Raw genomic sequence first — 5,252 nt, forward strand, 5'->3', positions numbered from 1 at the left:
AAAAAAAAAAACTGAATTCGAACCAAACCGAGAGCCAAATAAGTACCCAAATTTCTATAATATAATATATCTATATATATATACTAATTATATTTATTTTAAAAATAAAAATAACTTAAAATTATTTATAAGTTAAATAACCAAAAAGTTAAATGACTAATATAATTTTGATCCAAAATAATTAAAATTATCTGAATTATTCGAGTTTTTATCTGCAACCCCAAAATATCTGATATTAATCTCAAAAAAATGTTTTTTTTTACTTTTAACCCAAATTAACAAAAAAATCAAAACCGGATAGAATCTTAAATTACTTTGGAAATAAGACGGATTTCAACTTGGTTACCCAAACCAAACAAAAAAAAAACGAAATAAACAAAACAAAACCAAACTCAATATTTTAATAGATCCTAAACCTTTAGAACCGAAGAACCAAACCATGAAGCAAACCGAGAATTGAAATGCCTAGCGATATGTGAAATTGTTTTACTTTTTATCTTCATTTTTTTTAAAAAAAAATTCTTATCTTTTTTTTTTGGTAATATAAAGATATGTTCTCCCTGCAACCTAAAAAAAAGTAAAAAATGTATAACATATTTAATGTATCGTACAAATCCTAGTACAAGCGTAGATAGTTAATGTAATTAATTATGGAACCAGATTTGAACATGCTGATATGTTTTCTTAACATTATAATCTTTTAAATATTATAACCACAACCACATTTGTGACCACATGCAATTTTAAAAATTATATTTCTACGGATAGCTACAATTTAAGTCTGTGGTTAAAATGTTAACGAAAAATTCTGTGGATATTTACGGATAATATATGTCCACAATTTATTCTGAAGCGTATTGTGGCTTTTTATCCTCGAGATAGCCACAAAGTACATTTTGTAGCTATATAACAACAATTATCCGCGAGTAAAGTTGTGGATACGGAAGCCATGAATCTTGTGGGGGATTTTTGTGGAAATGTATATCCACAATTTATTTTTGTAGTTAATTGTGGCTGTGTTTCTTCGAATAGCCACAAAAGTTATTTTGCTGCTATGGAGCGACAAAAAAACAACAAATGGCCACAAATTTTAGATTTTGTAAGTAGTGGCTAATTTTGCGGAGATTTTGTAGCTGTTTTATACTGTCCACAAAAGTTTTTTGGCTAAGTTGTGGCTAAAAGCAAGTTTTCTTGTAGTGGAAGAGCATGAAAGAGTTATGCCCTCAAATGTTCCGTTAAATGAATGACTTCAGGAAAGGCTCATTCCAAACAGGCACGTACCTACAAACACAAACCAACACAGTATGTATAAGACCAAGATTATCTTCAAAGTTTATATCGTTAGCTTCTACAATCATCTCTTTACAAACCTGATATCGACGCCATTAAAGGAGACATTATGAGAGACCCATCTCTCTGCGACTGCTACCCTTCCGGCTATGGGTTAAGTAAGTCGTTAGGGATTCCGACCATAACCTCAGAATCTCTGAGCCAGCCTCAAAAAGTTTCACCTTTTGAATACCGTTTTCTCGGAGAAGCCTCACCACGGTCGTAACTGATTATCGTACTAGATTCATCCTTTCTGTTGATATGCCTTGAATCTGGATGTTACATCTAGGCGATGGATGTTACATCACGTACATCATACCGACTCGGTTGCATCAAGAGCGTTGCATCAAGTTATTATGGATGTTACATCTGATCGTGGGTTTAGGCCCATGAGTCCATAAAGTCTAGGATTTTAGATACGGGATGCTACTATATATATCTTGTATTCGAAGTAACCCTAAACTTGCACTCTGTAAGCTCAATAACGCCTCAAATAATAAGATATCTCTTTGGTGGACGTAGCCCTAGGGGTGAACCACGTTAAATATATGTGTCGTAGTTACATCGCTTTTATTCATCTGTTTCCCCATATGTTCCTTCTCACGTCCTTCACAACAAATTGGTATCAGAGCTCGGGGTTGGTTATCTGGTGAGAAGATGTCTAGAATAAACGCGAAGATCGACAAGTTTGATGGGAGAAATCGCTTCAGTCTTTGGCAAATTAAGGTGCAGGCGTTGTTGAAGCAACAAGGCATCTGGGGACCATTGTCATGGAAGAAATCTGAAGCAGCTGATTTGGAGGCTCTGGAAGAGAAAACGTTCTCAACAATTTTGTTGTGTTTAGCAGACGAGATTATCATCGAAGTATCGGATGAGAAAACATCTGCTACTTTGTGGCAGAAGTTGGAGAGTTTGTACATGACAAAATCTCAAAATCTCTGACGAATAAGCTACTTTTGAAGCAACGCCTCTTCGCCTTGCATATGCAAGAAGGTATTGAGCTTCGCGACCATCTTGACAAGCTAAATTCGATATTACTGGAGCTGCGTAACATCGATGTTAAGGTGGAGGATGAAGACGCGACACTAATCCTGTTGGTATCTCTGCCGAAATCTTTCGAGAACTTCATGTAATCGTTCACTGTTGGCAAAGATACAGTGAAACTGGAAGAAGTTAGGTCGGCGCTTCATAGTCGGGAATTGCGCCATAAGGCATCCAGCTCAGGGACAGACAATCAAGCATCGGGGTTGTTTGTCAGTAGTGTGAAGGGACATGGAAACAGAAGGACTTGCAAAGATAGGAAGTCGTTTCCAAGGGGTCCTAAAGCATCTGATATTTGCAACTATTGCAAAGATAAGGGACATTGGAAGTCAGACAGTCCCAAGATGAAGGAGCAACAGTTTGGTTCTGTTGCAGTAGCCGAGGATGCAACCAAGTCTGACGACGACATTGCTCTTGTTGTGCACAGACACACACACTCTTTTGATGTGTGGGTTCTTGATAGGGGAGCATCCTACCATATGACACCGAGGAGAGAGTGGTTTTCAGAGTACACAGAGGTACTTGATAAAAAGATTAAGATGGCAAACGATTTTGTCTACAAGATTGTTGGCTCAATCAAGCTCAGGACACATGATGGTAGATTCTGCACATTGAACAAGGTTAGGCATGTTCCATCAATGACGAAAAATTTGATATCTGTGAGTCCTCTTGACATGAGAGGGTTCAAATATTCGGGTGGCGATGGAGTTTTGAACGTCTACAGGGGTTCTGATGTGATTTTGAAGGGTTTCATGAAAGGTACTCTATATTTGCTGAAGGGTACAACGGTTACCGGTTCAGCAAATGTTGCATCGCCAGAGATCCCAGAAGAAGATATGACTAAGCTATGGCATATGAGGCTTGGACATATGGGTGAGCGTGGGATGCAACATCTGTCGAAGCAAGATATGCTTCATTCTGATATTGGTTTGGAACTCTGCTCGGAAGAGTTTAAACAGTTTTGTAAGGATGCAACATCTGCCAAGCATCTTACAGACAGGGGAACACCACAGCGGGATGGTGTTGCAAAATGGATAAACCAAATAATGCTAGAGAGAGCGATGTGCATGCTCTCGAGTGATGGTTTGGAGAAGCGGTTTTGGGCTGAAGCAGTTATCACGGCTTGCTACTTGATAAATCTTGTTCCCCACACATGCATCGAGTGCAGGATACATTCTGAGGTGTGGTCAGGTAGATCTGCTGAATATTCATTTTTAAGAGTGTTTATGGGCTACGGTGATGGAATCAAGAGATACATGGTCTGGTCTCCATCAGAAAACCGAATGGTTCTAAGCAGGAATGGTGTCTTCGATGAAGCATCTATGGTTAGAAGTTCAGGGTCCAGTTCAGAAGCAGAAAAGGGTAGCACTGATAAACAGGTGGAGCTGCAAGATGATCATTAAGTGATCGATGTGCAGGCACACACATAAAATCAAGAGGAGCATGTAGAAGATGTTCAGTTGGAGTCTACAAAGATTCAACCGCTTGATGTTACAGAGCGTAGCATCGTGAAAGATCAACCAAGAAGGATTGATGTCAGGCCACCAGAGAGATATTGCTTTGATGATATGGTGGGTTATGCACTTCAGGTTGCAGAGGAAGTGGATGTGTCATCCACTTACATGGTAGCTGTTTCTAGTCCGAGCATGTTGCAATGAGAGATGTGGAGTCTCATCAAAAGAATCATATATGGGATCTGGTCACATTACCATCGGGGAGAAGGGATGTTACATACAAGTGGGTATTCAAGATTAAGGATGGAGCATCATCGGCAGAAGGAGTTAAGTATAAAGCTCAGGTTGTTGCAAGAGGGTTAAGTCAGAGAGAGGGAGTAGACTACAATGAGATGTTCTCACTTGTGGTCAGAGATACTTTCATCAGAGTGTTGCTAGCGCTGGTAGCACGTCAGGACTTGGAGCTTGAGAAATTTGATGTGAAGACAGTGTTTATTCATGGAGAGCTAGAGTAGATATACATGACTCAGCCGGATGGTTGTCGAGTTCCTGGAAAAAATGACTATGTGTGTACGTTTCAGAAGTCACTTTCTGGATTTAAGCAGTCTCCCAGGCGATGGTACAAGAGATTCGAAAGCTATATAATCAAGTTGGGCTACATCAGAAGTCCTTATGATTGGTGTGTCTGCGTGAGTAAGTTGAAGGATGTGACGTTCATCTGTTTGGTACTCTACGTGGACGACATGTTGTTAGCTGAAGAGAAGTGTGACATCGAGAAGCTGGAGCTTCTGGGTTCTAAAGTTGAGATGAAGGATTCTAGGGATGGAGATCTTCAGAGATAGAGAGAAGGAGTTGTTCTTGTCACAGAAGGCCTATATTAATGAGGTGTTGACAAGGTTCGTGATGTCTTCAGATGAACCTATCAGTATTCTGTGCACTGCGAAAGTTCATCTCACCATGTATATGGTTTAGCCCGTTGGGGCATCTGGTCCGCAAGGACACATCTGATCCGTTGGGACATCTGGCCCGTTGGGGCGTCTTGTCCGTTAGGACATCTGGCCCGTTGGGGGCGTCTGGCCCGTTGGGGCGTCTGGCCCGTTGGGGCGTCTGGCCCGTTGGGACGTCTGGATTGTTGGGACGTCTGGTCCATTGGGACGTCTGGCCAGTTGGGAAATCTGGCCCGTTGGGGGCATCTGGTCCGTTGGGACATCTGGCCCGTTGGAGCATCTAGTCCGCAAGGACATATCTGGTCCATTGGGACATCTGGCCCGTTGGGGCGTCTGGTCTGTTGAGACATCTGGTCTGTTGGGACATCCGGCTCGTTGGAGCATCTGGTCCGTTGGGACGTGTGGTCCGTTGGGACATCCGCCCCGTTGGGGCCTCTGGTCCGTTGGAACGTCTGGTCCGTTGGGACATCTGGCCCGTTGG

This window comes from Brassica oleracea, chromosome C7 (assembly GCF_000695525.1).
Source record: "Brassica oleracea var. oleracea cultivar TO1000 chromosome C7, BOL, whole genome shotgun sequence".
In the NCBI taxonomy this organism is placed as follows: domain Eukaryota; kingdom Viridiplantae; phylum Streptophyta; class Magnoliopsida; order Brassicales; family Brassicaceae; genus Brassica; species Brassica oleracea.